Below are 18,134 nucleotides of genomic sequence, written 5' to 3' on the forward strand. Positions count from 1 at the left end.
ATGTGTGTTGTCACCTATAGGCAGCTTCTCTTCACCGAGATATTTGAGCTTTACTATGCTTCGGTGCCCTCTACTGCTCCGTTAAAATACTGCTGTCTCCTTGCTATCGGAGAAGAATGGATAACTTTGTTCTGCTTTTTTTCCTATGGGCTAGTTGGCCCAATAGTTCCCCTGGTGAGAAGTTCCTAGCAATGATGAGTAGAGTAATGGACATAGACTGTACTGAAAACTATTTTTTCTGAAGACTTTTTTTTCCACTTCTGAAGCTGTGACATGGTTCAGACCAAAATCATGGGGTTTTCTTGTTTTATGGCAAAGGTAGATTTATATTTTTATACATATATATATGTATATATAAATGTACAAGCAGTTCTTATTGCTGCTTTCTAGAGTTTCTGCACATACAACACATAGGATTGAATATTCAGAAGTACAAAGCTATTTCAGGTTCCCCTGATATTAGGAGCTATGAATTTTGAGTTGGGAGCTTCTTGAAGTCAGCTATGAATTAAATTGTAGATTCTTAATATTTTTCTGTGGTTTTGTGGGGTTTGATTTTTTTGATGTGTCCTCCTTTCCTTGAAAGCTTTTTGCTTTATACCAGGTAGATCCACCCTCTGATTGCTCCTGTTCTTTAAAAAAAGTCCTAAGTCTGTAAGTCATTGACCAACACTTTTGCTGCACTGGGGGCTTGTTGTTGCTGTATGGTTCAGACTGCAGTGATCTTTTTGTTGCAGATCTCTCTATGGATGAAGATTCCTTGCTGCAGTTTTAACTTCTTCAGTGGTTCTTTCTAGCTCTCAGGAATACCCACAGTAAAATGTTACATTAGACTTGGTTTTCTTAAGATATCCACAGAAGTTGAAAGATAAAGCATTATCACATGATGTTTTTTACCTTATGTATATTCAGTTCATCCAGTTTACCTTTGTATCGAGCCAAGCAGTCATTCTTTGCATGAAAAATGTGCACCCAATGTCTCATTTGAATTTGTTGAATTTCAGCTTCTAATGGCTGGTTCCAGTTATAGCCTTCTACAATTCATAGATATAAATAAGCTCCCAGTAGCTGTTATTTGCTCATGAGAGGATATTTGGAATGCTATAATCCTATGTTCTCTCTGTTTGTGAGGGTCCATAGGTAAGACATTGTCTGAGGCCTTAGGCCATTTTTATTCTCTTTTGGACCTTCAACTTTTCAACAATTTTTAAAAATATGGCAACCAAAATTGTGGAGGACATTTCAAAATCAATTTCACCATCTTTAAGTGCAGTTATAATTATTTTCTTCTCATTACTGACTACTGAGTGATCATCTTACTTTTTTTATTTATTGATTAGTAATTGCACCTACTTTCTAATTCCCTTTGTTGATTCTGTTATGAGAGTTACTTGAAATCTGCCACACATTTACATTCATTTAGCATATGCATTATTGGTTGTATAAATCTTGATTTTGAAATTATGTGTGCCAGATGAAATGCCTTGCAAAAGCTGAACAGTTTTACAACTATGATTAACCTTCTCAGCCACACCTGGTATCACAGTGTGGCATTAGGTTTATTTGACAGGACTGCATCTCCATTGGTGTGCATAACAAAGTTTTCTTGGTTCTCTGCTTATGCTCTTCTGTTTGTGAGAAGCACATGATTTCCCTTATCTGTATGGAACCATTGCCTTGGCACAGAGAGCGAATGCAATTTATAATTCCATTTTTAAGATAGGCTGTCAGCAAATCCTGTCCTGGCCACTCTTGAGAGTATCATATACAAAAAAATAATTGTTCCTAGATTTGTGATTGATGTAGCAGAACTGATAAAAGTTACATTGTTTAAAAGTGTTTATAAATCACCCTGTCCATACATTCATTTCCTGTAATCTGTCATTATGGTTTCAAACATAATTGTGAGAGACACAAAACTGGCTTCGTAACACTCTGGAATGAGGTTTGCTTCCATTTGGTCTACGTTGAAAGGTGGCTCAAAGCAAAAATTATAATCCTGGAATACCATGTACGTTACAACAGGATATCTTTGCTCTGTGGTTTTGAATTACTGAAGGGCGTAGTCCATCCTCTGAGTTTTTCCCCAAGCATTGCTGGGATTTATGCAGAGTAACTGGGCCAGTTACAGGGATTACTTGGCAGAGAGGACCATGGGGTTTTTTTAAATACAATTCTTTTTCTCACTTGGGAGGTTAACATTATGACAGACTGGGTTTACAGTCAGTGTTGATCGGGGATTTTGGCTCTGTCCGACACAGATGGGCTACTAGAGCGCTGTGTGGTATGATCACAGGAGCAGAGCTCTCTGCTCTGTTCATGAAGATGCTTCCCAGTTTCTCAGCTAGGCCTAGAAGTTGAATGAGGGAGCAGTTATTGCAGCAAGAGTGTAATCTGAAGCACTCTCTTTGTGCACAGGTGTTTGCATTGTGAGGGATGGAAAAATAGCTTTGGAGAAGCAGCCTGAGTTTTACTGTCTTTTAGTTCTTTGTCAAACTCAGCCAGGAGCATGATGGAGGCAGTGGTTTGCTCTGTTACAAAGTGCCCCTACTCTAGTGGCTTGCTAAGGTGGGAAAACAGGTAAAGCACAATCATCTTCTAAACTCTGTCACTCGGGTACCCCACATGACTGCTGGCGACATTACCGGCCTTCAAACTGCACTGGTTTTCTTCCAGTTGAAGATTATTCCTTTAAAGAAGCAAGATAATGCACACAATATTGTTCTCTCAAGCTGCTACACATTCTTCCAGAACTATTAACTATCTACACATCCTATCCAATTTTCCTTAGTCACAAGTCTTCTCAAGAAATCCAGCCTTTGCCCAGCTTCAGCTTCATCAAATTATATGGGCCTCCTATTCTGTATTGTGGACAAGGATCACTTTGGAATTCCATACTGTAAAAACAGGAAAGTGGTTTTTTTTTCTTTTTGCCTTTTTTATTTAGTACTTTTCCGTTCTCTGGATAAATTATCAACTCTCTCACTTTGTATAGAGAGTTTGTGCTGACAGACTGAAGTCTTTTACTGACATCTTTGTCAGTTAAGTAAAATGCTTCATTATTGCAAACTTGTTTGTAAGGAGCAGATTTGAATGAGTTCATAACTGTAAATACAAAAAAATGTGGCATTTAAGAGACAGATGCAAAGTATCTGTACTGGGAGATTTGATTATGAGCTTGTGTTCTGAATTAGGGTTTTGTGATATAATAAAAACCGTTAGCTGTGCAATTGAAAAGTGTCCCTTAAGTCTAACTCAGGATGTGCTTCTTTCTCCCTATCTGAAAAATTGGGAAGAAATAACATATTTGAGTTCCATTACTCAGTAAAGCAGGAAAAGTAAATTATATTGCTGCTGTTATAAGAGGTCAGAGTAGCTGCTCAGCCCATCCTTTTCAGGAAATCAATGCTTTATTCCTGTTTTCCAAAAGAGAATTTATTAGCTACTTCAGTTGTTGTATTTGAGCATTGTATCAAAATATGGTTGGTGTGATGGTACATTTTTTTTATTTGTCAATCTCTTTATTAGCGTTTTATAGTTACAATTTTAGAAGAGATTTCCTTTAAAAACATGATCAGTTTTACTATTAGCTGAGGAACTTTCTCTTACTTGAAGAAACTGTTTGGTAGCATCTAAAGAGTTATCTACCACTAAAGGTGTATTTTCCCTTAATGCATCTCTAACTTAGATTTGTATTCATTTTGTGTTTGTGAAGAAACACTTGAGATCTGCTTTTAATTACTGGATAGGATTTACAAATCAGAAATGTAAACACAAACACACAGCTTTTTAATCATATGTAAGTCACCTTTCAAAAACTGTCAAGGAATCATATTTTTAGAAGCCTATTATTTGTGTAGACACAAGTAATGCAATAGCTCTGTCAGTCTTTGAGGTTATGAACATGCTTACGATGAGAATATTCTTGGCATAAGTCAGGAGTATTATATAATAAGGAAACAATGTCTTTTTATACTTTTCTTCCAAAACATTCCCTAGTGAGAACTAGGCGAAAAAACCCCCATAGGATTGCCTATGAATAGATCTCCTTGCAACATGATAACTTCAGCCAAATTACACAAAGTAGATTTAAAATCCCTCTCATGTTTTCATAGTTATATTTTTAAAACCCTTTATTGGCATCTAATGTGAATTCTGATTGTATAACTATAAGACCCAGACCAGCAATGCAGAGATGTATTAAACTGTCCCTCTAGCTGTATGGATGTATAAAAGGCAGGAGACCCAGTTGTCAAAAGCAATAAACTCTTTGAATGAAATGAAATAAAAGCAGTGGGACTAATCCTGCTTTACCTGGTGCCCCAGAATGTACAGAAAAGTAGTGCTGAGGCTGAGGAAAATGTCTTTGGCTCCGTAGTGCTATAGATCTGTGACTGTGTACAACACAGAAATAAAGGCTAACAAAAGGTCAGATCCTGTAATGCAGCCTTCAGAAAGGTCAGAGACCTGCTGTAACAAGAGGTGTCAGAAAGGGAGGGGAGGATTTGGCCTCTACAACAGTTCATGTTTAGAAAATATGCTAGTGGTAGATGGTTACCCCTCCTCACTCCTTTTCCTTCCCCTGGGACTCTTGCAGCTCTTTGCAGCACAGAACACAGCCCAGCCTTCTATGTGGCCACTTACAAATACTGAGAGCTGAGGTGAAGTAAAATGAAGATGAATGTGGATGTAGCAGCTGTTGTCTGTGTTAATGATGCTTCCTAGTGTTTTAGGAGGAGTTTCTAAAGAAAGCTGTCAATCCATGGTGGCCAGGAGGATGAAGAAATATATCTGTGCAATAGGTGGTATTTATAGTGCAAATGAGGATTTGAGAGTTAAATTAATGATCTAAATCAGGCAGGAACAGTTCATCAGCAAGCTTAAAAGCCCCAAAAGAGTAGTTTTTGGGTATGTGATATATCTGTCTCCAGACAGACCATCTGGGAGTAGGTATATATAGCCAGCCTCCAGAAGACAATGGAATGGTCTTGAGTAATCCAAGCTGCTTTTCTATTAAATAGGAAACACAAAGTTGATTTGTGATAAAAGAGCAGAGCAAAACAGTAGTTAGAGATGATTTGAAGGAGGGTGCCTAATGTGGGAAGATATTGTGAAATAGTGTGTTTTGGGAGAGACTTCTCTCTGGCAGGCATAAACCAGGACACATGTCTTGGAAATAACAGATAACTGAGAGATGGACCTTGTCTCCAAACAAAATATGAGACATTCCAAGGTGTGTGGATTAAAATAGTGGTAGACATTTCCTTATTTTGATTTTCTGAATCTTGATTGCTTCTTTACAGTAGCTATATCATAGCTCTTCTTCTCTGCTCCTGCGGTGTCTGGTATAGATCAAACAGAAAATGGTTCTGGAAGAAACCATGGTCAGTACCTTGGCTCCAAGGCAGGATCAACTCCAAGTGAACTTTTCCTGATGGGTATTTGTCTAGCTTGTTTTGAAATGCATTTGTTGATCAGGATTGAAAAGCCTTCCCAACCCAGGATTTACTTATCACTGCAGTCCCTTAGTGTTCAGTTATTCTTATCTGGCTGCTGCTCTGGCTTTGAGCACACAAAGGGGAAAAGGAGAATGAGATCACAGGACAAATTTATACTTTGACCATTAGCCATTTGTCATCTCTACAAAAGCTGAGAAGCTTGTTCTTTATTTTTCAACTCATGAGATGCTACTGAGATAATTTTTAACAGTTGAATGATGTGCATGGAACAAAATATGGAAGTTAGTTACAGATGTAGTGCATCAGTGAGGGAAAAAAATTGGGTGATCTCCCTTTGTGCTCAGCAACATAAATATGATATACTGATTATACTGTGTTCTTTGAGTAGACTGATAAATGATAAACAAGATCTTTTCTCAAGAAAAAAAAGCCTCCTTTGAGGATCTCTTTTCAGAAGAGAAGTAAGTTATGCCATAAAATGTGGAAAATTGAAAAGTGTTTGGAATCTGACAGTGGGTAAACTAGTTTAAATCTGTTAACCGTGTGTGATGGACTGCATAGCTCATTGATCCCCTAGCACTCTGGAAAGTTTCACTTAATTAATATAACTTTATGTATTTCAGTGGAAAAAAAAGTTGTGTAAACAAGCAGGAATTAGTTTCAGGCTTTCAAAATAAATTTGTATATGGAATACAGGAAAAGACATAAAAGATATATCTTTCTTTCATGCCAAAAAGGAACTTTGCTATATTAAAGACGTTGGAAAAAAAACCCCATTTAAAATGTATGTGTGGTGGGGAAGAAAAAGTGGTGTTCTTAAGTGGATCTTTTTTGAGGGTTTTTGAAGAAGCATAGTTCTGGAGTCTGAGCAAATACCTGCTCCATAGCCAGAACTCTGATAAAGGGAGATTGGTAAAAGAAATAAAGTTGAGAAAAGTATGTAGGAGATTTTTCCCCTCTTCTTTGATCTTTATCTGCCCATATGTGTAAGAAATCACATCCACATCTGTAGTTTGGCTGTATCTGACATGGAATTCAAGGGGGTCTTATAGGTCCTGTACAAAACCCAACAAAGTGAGTGAGATACTTTCCATCAATATCCATGGCTTTTAAATCAAGCTTTATTCACTAAGTGCCTGACAGTGATATTTTTGTTATCTTTCATTACCAGAGTATAAGGAAGAATTAAAAACAAAAAGGAGCTTTGTTGGTTAATTTATTTACAGAAAATTACCTTAAGTCCAAATGCTAAAATTCCTTTTAATAATAAAAACCCCAAAAACCAAAACACACCACAAAAAAACCCGAAAAACTCCTCCCTTCTCCAAATCCTTCAAATACAGGCAACCAGGGAATTTTATAAATAGATATTCTTACCTTTACTACAAAAAATTCATGCGGAAGTCCTATCTTGGAATGAGCTATTCATTAGTTGGCTTGGCAGAAGGAACACAATCCAAATGAATGAGCTGCCAAGAGTATTTTTAGTGGTTTTATATGTTGCCCATTCAAATCTTGGAAAATTTCTTTAGAAAATTGGACAAACTGACCACTCATTTTTATGGGCTTTCACAAGATCTAAAAGTGAAAAACAACTATTTTATTTAGCATCTGTTAATGGAGGTTTCAGGCTACAGAACTTGAGAAAGTACTGCTGGGAAGCTAATACAATAACCATAAAATACTGGACTGATAATAGGAAACACTGGCACTGAACAGATATGGAAAGAGTCATGCTAATATTCCATATCCAGGCCTGTGACCCTGTGCCGAGTGCTGAAGATACTGTAGGGAAACACACACAGTAGTAGAGATCTGGAATGAAATCAGAGTCAAACTCAAGATAGATGAAATTGTCTTTTTCTCCCATGAATACTATTCGTTGGATAATTCTGTCTTTGGAGAATTAAAAGCCAGGAACTTGGACACAGAAGAGAAAGCAAGCTGGGCTAACATTTTTCCAAATGGAGAAATGTATGTCCTTACCCCACATTTGTAATTAAGCCCTCATCTTCCTTTATTTGAAGTCAGTGGCTTTTTCTTTTTCTGTTGCTTCTTGGAGAATTGGATCTAGACCTGTGCTGCCATTGTAACTGTTCCCTTGACAGGATTTTTTTCTCCCCAGGCTGGAAGCTAGAAAATCAATAAAAGGAAAACTATTCACCAGATATCAAATGAGTTTCAGTGGATTATATTTTATTTGACTCAAAGTGGAAAGGAATGACAAGAGAATATTACATTTTTAATCCCACATAAAATACATTTCTGGGAAACTGTTCTCTGCATATGAGGCTTTTTTTTTTTTCTCAGCAACTCTGTCTTTTTTTAACCTGTACAAAAGTTATATCCAAAATCTGCCCTCAGAAGATGTTTTGGCATGCAACTTCTGCACATTGAGATCATCTGCAAGATGAGGTATAGGCAGGACATTTTAATTTTTTGTTTTTAAATTATCTAAAAAAAAACTTCCTGAAGACTTTGAGTGTGTTTTGCTGTCGGAGAGGGAACAGAGCTGGAGAAAGCTTGAGATGACAGAATTGGTACAATCTTTTGACTATGAATAACCAGTGATCAAACAGAAGTTAGATGCATGACAGAGCAAAAGCAGCTTAAGGACACACTTCACCAGTGCAGGTGTCCCCTGTGGAACATTCCCAACATCTCCAAGTGAGGCTGCCCTTGTGTAAAGCGACCCCTTCCAAACAATGAATGAAACTGTTCTTCAAGGCCAGGAAATCAGCTGGAGGCAGTGGAGCTGAGCAAACTTAAATATTAAATTTGTCTCTAAGTTAAGCATGAGTAATAAAAAGAAACACTAAAATTGTATTTTGATTTTGGATCAGTTATACCATTGCTTAACATCACCCAAAGATCAGCTCGTGGTCAAGGAGGCAAGAACTGTTTTCTCTGAGAAGAAAACTCATCTGGTTAAATTTGATTTATGCCACAGTAAAGAGGCACTGTAGTCAGGCTGACAAGTTTTAGAGTTTCTTTGGGCAGAATTAATTTCAGTCAGACTGCTTCTCAGTTATAGGCTTAATAAGTCTTCTCCTTTGATGTATTTAAAATGGCTCTACACTAAGTGACATCGACATTAAAAATCAGGGGTAAGAAATATATTAACATGAAATAATTCCTTTTAAATTCAAAATTTATAAATGTAATTGTTCAACATTTATAGAAATAAAAATTAGGATTCTCATACTTGCTGTCAGCTAACAATGTGGATTTAATATTTTTCCTTTTGACATTTGTTCTGTTGCCAGGCTGTATCTGCTTATGGTTTGTGATCTGCTTTGCATTACTTTTACAGAAATATTACCATTAAAAGTGCTACATGTAGTATTAAATAGCAGGGTGAGTCAGGAGGCATGAGTCGAATCACTTGTTCACAAATGAGGAGTTTGAATGCCTCATCTCAGTGAGAGGGTATAAATACCTATAACCAAATCATCAGTCTGGCACTAGGAATAATCTTGGCACAAAATTGAGGCAGGCAAGAGTGCAATATCCCAATATCCAGGGTTATGAATATTGCAGATTATGGATAGACAAAATGCACAAGAAAGACTTTCCTATACTGGCTGCCCTTGCCACAGTTTATTCTTCTGACAGTATTTCCCCTATAAACTCCTTTTATTCATAGGTTTGGCAGTTAGCCATAAAATTTTGCTTCTAACTGGAACTTGGCAGACAGTGTCTCAAGTCAGGAAAATTATTTTAAACAAATTTTCAAAATATTAGGGCTCTTTTAAATGTTAGAGGTGCAGTAATTTTTTTGAGAAAAAGGATTGGTTTCAGTGGGATTTTTTAACTTTAAATTCTTGAAACAGTTTCTTAAAAAAGGAAAAAAGATTGTTGTAACCAATTAGTGAAAAGATGACTTTTCTTTCAAAAGCGTGTGTATAAAGGTACTGTACGTAAGTGTCAATGACTGCTGTATTTTGAAATGATGGCTTTTGGAGTATTGCTTTAAATTAAATATGTAATGTATCATTATGACAGGACAAAGCTTGTTTATGATGTTATAAACTGTGAGGGAAATAGTATGCAATATATATGTAATTTTAAATGCCCATATTCCCCCTTTATTTACTTTTCCATAACCTGTCTGTAGGTTTTGTACACAGGATTCTTGGAAAATCAACCCTTTAACAAGTTCAGCGCAATTCAGTAATTAATGAGGTTGTGGGAGAAGTGGATCTGTTGGATGGTCAGAGTGTATTCCAATTGTGTGTGCATGTCATGTGAGCAGAGCAGCCTCTCTCGTACTTCAGGGTTTGCAGGGGTAACGTGGGCAAGTACCACCTGGACCACCACGAAGCGTCAGGAGCAAAGATTGATGGTGATTGTGGTAACAGCTCCTGGCTTTGTGTCAGGGTCTGTTCTGCATGTTCTTACAGCTTACCTTTAGGCTGGGAAACAAGAAGTCCCACCCTGTGCTCTCCCCTGCCACTTTTCTCCTATAGTTAACTGTAAGTTTGCTGCCTTGTTGGTTAATTTTAATCTAGAGATTCAGCAGTTGATAGCATTCCTGCTATAGCTCTCCTTACCCTGGAATGACTCCCTGAATTACTGTCAAGGGGGTCTCCATCAAATGAACAAATCAAGAAGGATATAAGGAATTCTAAACTGGCACAGGTTATTTTATCAAGAGGAGATGAATCTATGATAGGTACCTGACTCTTAGGAGAAATTATTAGGGTTTCTCTTTGGTTCGTATTGGTTTTTTACATGGGAAGCATGATTTAAAAGCATTGAAAAATACATAATATCTGAAGTATGATTACAATTTCATATGGCATCAGAATATGGGAAAAAACCCTGAAAAATAACCTCAACAGGAAAGGTTTTGGATATTTGACAGTGGCACCAACGTGCCACTCTATGATCTTTGAAAGCTGATGGAATCTGCTGCTTTCCCAGGCATAATGCTCATCCTTTCATCTGTGTTACTCCTCTCTTTCCACTGCATGTATTGAAGTGATGCAGTTTTCAACTTTTGAAACCATTTTTAAAAATTGCATGGTAAAGTATTTAAAAGCACCTTTATTTGGATGTTTGCAAATATATTTAATAAGTTAATTCAAAAAATAATGCCAGATATATTTCCCAGAAATTGGAATTTCCTTTTCTGTTATGCACCTGAGGAATTCTGCACGTTGGACTCTGGCTGACCCATCACACTGTTTGTGCTGGATGAGGAACATGTGGTGTGTCGTGTGAAGGTGGAAAAATCCAGCGTGTCCAGGTGCAAATTTTGAATATACATTCAGTAAAGCCTTCATGAATTCTTAGTACTTTTATGGACTCCTGGAAATATATGGAATGTTGTTAATGCAAATTTAGAAGTAGGCCCAGAGATAATTAACGTATCAAAATGTCTTGAAGATTGTCTTCCCCTTCACACTTTGTACCTGCTGTGGATACCCATAGTAGAAAAGACAGTGTTTATAGTTGAAAAACAGGTGGAAGAGCTCTATAAGAGGCAAGAAAATCTGCCTTTGGGCACTGAGATATAATTCTCAGCTGTGCTACTCTCACAATGCACTTCATCCTCTTCTTCCTGAGGTCAAGTTCTCATCTGTAAAATGGACATAATGCATAACCTTAAAAGCTGCAAAGAAAAAGTTTAAGACTGCTTATTGCATTTTCGATGTGAAAATGTTCTCGTTATGTCTATGCCAAATTTTCTTTGCACAACCAAACGCAAGGACTGAGTATTTAAATACCATATAGTGGAGAATGTTTTCTAATTGATTATGATTTTTAAATTATTTTCATACATAGTAGTTTATAACTTTTAAGTTGTTCAGTGGGAATGTTAATATAATCAAGGATATTTTAAAAAGGAATATCATATTTCTAATAAACTTTTTAAAGCATCCCATTCCTTCTTTTTTGCTTATTTTAAAATTCTGCCTTTATCTCTCTTCCAAGCCCAGGCAAGTGTTTGCCTCAGGCTGGCTACTGAGAAGGTGGGCAGTGTGCTACACTTTATATTGATTTCTTGGTTATGTTTCCTTTCAGAACTTCTGTGTGTTTTCCAAGGTCTGTGGCTTTTGAGCTGTTTGCCAGCTACAAATGTAAATCTTCAAGTTTTAATTCTCCAGGCCACTTAGAAATGGAAGGAATTGGAGTGATGCTAAGCATTTCTCAGTGTAGTTTCCATTTCAGATGTGGCAGATTCAGAGGAATGGATGTGTATTGAGAGTTCAAATTTATATATTTCCATCTACATATTCACATGTACTTTTAAATCTTGGAAGACAATGAAATACTGGAAACTCAGGGAGAAGTTTTTCATATTCTTGATCCTGGTCAGCTGTTCTGGATGGCTGGACCTAAAAGCATTAAAGACTTGGGCTGCCTGCCTGCCTGAATATCACCAAAGTTAATCAGTAGTCTTCCTCCCTATTCTCAGGACCTAATATCTTTTCTATGTTCTAATACAGGTGAATGTGGAATTGTATTTGCCACTGCAGATAAGGCAGATACAGGGCTCATATGGCTCTGGTTGGGCAGGCATGAATGAAGACCTGGGCAGCTAAGTCTGGATTTTCAGGTGCACTGCCCATGATGTAATGGACCAGTATGTGCAGGACATGCTTATCAGGGGTTTAAGAAGGGTTTCTCTCTTTGCTAGACATTTTTCTGCAAAATACTAATTTGTGGAATATCATCCAAGAAAACAAAACAGTTTCCTGTTGTTCAGAGGAGAGGACAAAGTCAGCAATAGGATGAAAATATACCCTGGAACTCTGGTGTAGGTCTTCAAAACCTGTCAGCAGTGAGTAAAATAGAATTTGTGTGGAGTTTTTGTAAACTCATCTGAACAATGTAATTAACTCAGAAATTGAAAAATAGCAACTTAATTATGCTTTAAGTACTTCAAGGCTGATTCCTTTTACCAGGAAGATATAGGTGCTGTCCTCAGCTGTTGTTAGATGCAGAATAACTGGAGGAGTCAGGTTTACTAATCCAGTTGCTTTCTGCTTGGAGTAGTTAGGGTGGGAACCCCCAATTCCCTTCTCCATGCCCACAAATTCCATGTTTCCTCTGTTACTGCTCACAAAGAAGGAAGGAGGTGATACAGACTCTGTTCAGTGCCAAAAGCCTCAACTAGCTCATAGGTGCCAAACAGCCAAGCAACATTTCATCCCTTCCTGGATGCCAGAAGCCTCAACTATCCCAGCTCCACCTGCCAAAACCTCCAGCTCTGTCCTGACTCCTGCAGTGCAGGCCTGTGTTGTCAATATGAAATTTTGCAACACGCTGATGATGGAAAAATCTGGATGCAGTATAATAGTGAAAAACATGCCGAGATTCGCTTTTAGTTTAGTATGAAAATGAATTACACTGTAAATATTTCCTGTGTTTGACACTTGGGCATGCTTCATTTTCCAAAACTTGAATTTATTCAAAACTTCTGTAGAATGGAAATATACTGCAGAATTCAACACCAAGCACTCTAAATACATCTGAGCCCCCATATGTATTTTTTCATGTAGCTGAACAAGTCCATCATTTGCCTTTTGACTCATTTCTTTCTGGTGATTTGCCTTATTGCTGAGCTTTACCAGCTTAGGTTTCTGAAATGTTGTTATGGGGCACAGGTTCTATTTTGCAGCCAGTTTGTAGTGTGTGAACACCCCTACACAGTGGCAAGGAATAGTTAATGTGACTGAAATAATGTTAGTAATTTCAAAATTAATTACTGCTAAACATCTGCTTAAAATAGTTGCATTTACTCCCAGGTGTTTTTTATCAATAACAGTGCATTGTTTTTTCTCCAGGATTTTTTAATTCCAGATAGGTCCTTTTTAACATACAGAATAATATATAATTTACTTTGTTACGGATAAGTAAAAGATTTATTAAACTGAATGACTTATACAGTGCACAGTTAGGTAATACATTATGAACTCAGCAATAGGAGAAATATATCAGGAAATGTCCTCTGAAATCTCTTGTAATGAAACAAGTGGAAGTTTTTAAGCTAAAACCAGGCAATGCAAAATCTCATTAATTCTTATTTGTCCGGAAATATGTTTTGACTGTTCTTCTATTTAGTTGCTGCCATGACTGAAATAGCTTTTCCTAAATCTGTAACCTGCATTCTACACCTTACTTAGATTGTACAAAATAGAGGTGTAAATCATTTTTGTATGTGACCTTAGCAGTGAAAGAGATTTCTAGTACAGTTCGTCGAAAAGCTCTAGACATAACAGCCAGGGTTAGAAGTGAAGGATACAGTTCTGAGGCTCAATAGCATATCCAGTGATTATCTGCAGGTAAATACTTGTTCTTTCAGTTATGCATCCTGCTCATGGATACAGTCAACAGTGCAATTTGATACCTCTTGCACCGAGTGTAGTGTCTGGAAAGAAGAATCTGGGAAATGCATCACAGAGCTACTCAGGCAGGATATTTTCCCTTCAGTGCCATAATTCCTTGTGCTACCTCTGTTTGGAGTCGTTGTAGGTATGAGGAGAAACAAATGGCACAGTGCAGTGCTGTGCGTGAAAATTAGTGAAGAGCAACATAACCTCATGTTTTGGAAGATTCTAAAGTCAGGATAGTGTTAATAGTATTTATGGGTTGTGAGAGTGGGAAGAAGCAATGAAAAGGAAATGCTTCATCTCTGTTCAAAATACCATCAAGGATGAAATTTACTCCTGGGAGAAGGGCCAGTACTGAACTTTGAGCATTGCTTAATTTGGGCCTTTAGCAGTACTGAAGTTGTGTTTATACCCTTCAATAGGCTCTTTCCCTTGGATGAGTTTAATCTGAAGAATCTAAATCCTGTATGGAGAAATTTAGTTAAAGCAATGTGTTATTAAATAGCAATATGCTATAGCTGTGCCAATGTAACTCCTTTTGGGGATTCTCTTTTGGAGTTTGGCATCCCTTTGTGAATTAATACAAACCACTTTGATAAGAAGTAATGAGAAAAAACAAAGCACGCTCACCCAGAGAGCTGCACTGACATTGGCATAGTAGCAGATGTGTTGGTAAATATTCTTGCATATCCAAGCCCTTACTTGTAATGACAAAGTCTTATTTTGTGAGCCACATCACTCTAACCTTTTTGAACAGAGCATTTTGTATATCCATCCAGCCCGAGGCATGACCTGCATCACATTGATGTATCTGCTGCCCAGAGGTTGCTTTGAATCTCTTCTAGAACCTGACAGAACTGGACACCCTGCTCTGGGGAAGTGCTCAGGAGCATGTCACAGAGCAGGACTGGTGTTGTGATATGTACAGAGCAGAGGGACTGTCACTTGGGGACTCTTGCAGATGAATCTCTGTGTTGGATCTCTAAGTTTTTTTTTCATTACACACACTGTTACAATAATTACCATGTGTCACATGCTATGTACTTGCCTTATGTTTGTATTTAAAGCAAAAATGTATGCTAAAAACTCTGCAAAACAAACATTTAAGGTATCCGAGCATGTCTGTTGAGAAGCTGAATCTTTGTTACACTGAATGCTAAACATTTACATATCCAAGCCTTATGTAATGGATGTCTGAATAATAATAAAACTGCATAAACTGACCTTAGTTCTCTGGCACCACTTCTCCTTTGAAGTCTGCATGACCAAATTCAAGACAATTATGTCATCCTTCATAACAGCCAAACAAAAGTTTGGCCAAATATTTTTTTTTTCTCCATTTAACAGCACTGTGTTTGATTTTTGTAATGTGTGTCAATGTAGCTGTTGTTATTTACTGGCTGTTACAAGTGACAGTAAAAATCCCCTTGTTTTCGATTAATGATCAGCCCTGGTAACATCTGGATTTCATTTATTTTACCTCAGTGCCCACTTCTGCTATACTCGGTTACTTTTAGTAGTACATTGCAAGGCAAGTACGGCCTGAAAACACACTCACACAAATAATTTGCAGAACATGGTGTTACAGTATGTGCCCATATGTGACAGAAGCAAAACACAGCCCTGGACAGAAGGCAAACTGGCACTAACACCTTCCCCTCTGTCCAAATCTACCAGTGCCACACTTCAGTAAAGTTCTCTGTGGACAAGGCTGTCTCTGTCAGTAAAGGGTTGTCAGCAGAGACTCAGATTGCACATTACTGGGCCTCAGACCTTGAGGAAACCTTGGCAGGCTGTCATCTCAGTCTTTGAGGTTCTGTCTGTGTCACCAAGTGCTTCAAAACTTGGAGTTTATTTTCCCCTACCCCCTGATTCAAGTGATCCTTGCCCAGGTCCCTGTGTAGTGCTGTAACTTTTTTGCTTTCAGAATGGATTATAGATTAGGATGAAATATTTTGAATCATATAAACTGGATTAATTTCTGCAGAAAACCTTGTATAGGTTTTAGCTATTGCTATGTTTGCATATAACCCTGTGTTTGCGTGTGGTACAGCTCCCACTAGCAGATCTGGATCCAGTGGAAGTGTGCTGCCTCTTCCTGTCTAGTTCTACATAAAGAGCAGCAAACCATCTAGGTTGTGTTTCTAGCTGGTTTAAGTTATTTTATCTGGGTTCACTACAGCATTTGTGGCTTCATCTTTACATCTTGGGTGCGTGTGCACATCCACACACACGTTTATGTTGGTTTATGCTGGTAAATACTTTCACAGCGAATATGCAAAATGCACGTGTTGCACTTTGTCTGTTGCAAAATAAAACCACTAAAGGAAAAACACTATTCTGATATGGTTCAAAGCTTCACTGCTGACCCATATCAGAATTATGACTGAAGACAATAAAGCCATGACAAACTGAAGTTAAGAAGCAAGCCGCAAATGCAGTCCTGACGTACAGTAATACTCTTTTGTGTCTAGTTGCAATTAGCTCTTAACTTAATTTCTAAATGAATTTCCAAAGTTTTGTTGGTTTAAATCATGGTGTTGATGATATTTTTTTTTTATTTTACTTCAGTTTGGTACCATGGTGTAGACAAATGTAATATGTAGAGTTTATGAAACCAGACAGCTAGTAAATCAGTATTATTTTGCTAGTAAATTACTAAGCCAGTGCAAGCTGCTTTTAACTCTTTCCCATGGGACAAATAGCTTGAACGAGCTGGAGTTTAAATCAACACTGTGGGCACTGAATTAGTCAATGATTCTGAAGAAGGCTTTGTTGGCATAAAGTTCTGCTTTGATCATCATAGTATTTACGGCTTTTTAATTAGATACAGTTCAGAACAATGGCTTTTATCAAAGCAGTTTGGGAAGTGAACAATTGGACTTTGTTTAAGGCTTTAGATGACATTCTGTCTGTTAATATCATGTGGCTGGTTTTAATACAATGATGAAGTTAGGATTATTTTAGGCATTGTCAGTGCTTTGTCAAAAGAAACTAGCTATTCTGACAAAGAGTAGCATGTATTGCTTTTTTAATATAATGAGTTTAATCATTTCTCAACATATTAAAACCCAACTGTTTGCCTTGGGCTTGCAGAAGCCAAACTAATTTTGCACCCATAAATTTGAAACATGTGATTCTTGCTCATCTTGACTTATTTTCATGTGCTGAGTGACTTGTTGGGGAGTGCTGAGCTGTTTTTGTTCAAGATTGAAGGCAGTTGTTCCATTTTCAGTGTCAGACATTTCAGAGTTGGCTTCTGATATAAAGTAACCCCAGCACCGGTGTGAAAATTCCTCAGGGATCTTGGCAGAGCTGGGCTTGATCATTTTTGGAATGGTAGATTGGCTTAAGTTCGCTTTTAAAGCTTTACAGTAAGTGTTTGTAAAATTGGTAAACTTATGAGAGCAAGAAAGTTAAGGAGCCACTGAAGCATTTAGACCAGCTTCTGCAATTCAGTGTTCAAATGGAGATGCTTATTGTCTAACTAGCAACTTTTTTCTTTTTTTCAACAAGCTGACCACTGATTTCAATGAGAATAAAAAAATTGGCTGTAAATAGTTATTTCATTAAAGCTTGGATTAGATCTTCATGTTCTCTCATTTGCAATGCTGTTGGGGCAGAGTAAATATTGGTCAGTGTTCTCAGTCACCTGAGACAAATGACTCACTGCCTCACTTTTATCCACAATTTGACTTTGATAATGATGCCAAAAGCCATTACTTTATGTGCAAACTCTCCCCACAGTGGGTAGAGAAATGGGTGTAATATAGGATTCTGAAAATCTGAATTTCTTTATAACAGACCCATTGTATGCTTGACACCTCTCAAAGAATCAGTGTTTGACATTTTGGTATAAAATCTACACATGCTTTTTCAAAAGAGAAATTTTAAAGGTGGCAGGGACAGAGGAATGAATGTAGGGTGTAACTGGAACAGCTGCTTTACAGTTGTAGTGAAATCAAAGAAATCTTGGGGAACTCCTGAATCTTAGCTTTTTTTATATTTTGTTCATGAAGAAAATCATAAACCAAAAGTGTTGTGTAAAAGCAAGACATTATTAAATAATTTGATGTATATTACTTTTTTGATATTGGGCTATTGTGTGAAGCTACCATGTTCTAGGATGTTTTAAGAATTTCCTCTGAGAAATGTTGATTTTCTTAAACAGTGTACATTGCAAATGAAAAAAGACATTTTTATGTGGTTAAGTAGAATTTTGGGCTTTGTCACAAATCTTCCATTTTTATATCTGTGGTGCTGGTATGAATGCTTTTGAAGCCTCTGTAAGTGAGCTTAAGCATCCATCAGTGTTTAATTGCTGTAGCCTAAT

General features: G+C 37.3%; 1 protein-coding gene across 7 annotated transcripts in view; it reads left to right on the plus strand.

The window, feature by feature from the left end:
* ADAMTSL3 (ADAMTS like 3) overlaps positions 1-18,134 on the plus strand; it is a 180,268-nt gene that overhangs the window by 66,847 nt on the left and 95,287 nt on the right. The gene's annotated exons all lie outside the window — the stretch shown is intronic.

Source organism: Neopelma chrysocephalum, unplaced genomic scaffold (genome assembly GCF_003984885.1).
Source record: "Neopelma chrysocephalum unplaced genomic scaffold, ASM398488v2 Primary Assembly neopelma1_75, whole genome shotgun sequence".
Classification (NCBI taxonomy): domain Eukaryota; kingdom Metazoa; phylum Chordata; class Aves; order Passeriformes; family Pipridae; genus Neopelma; species Neopelma chrysocephalum.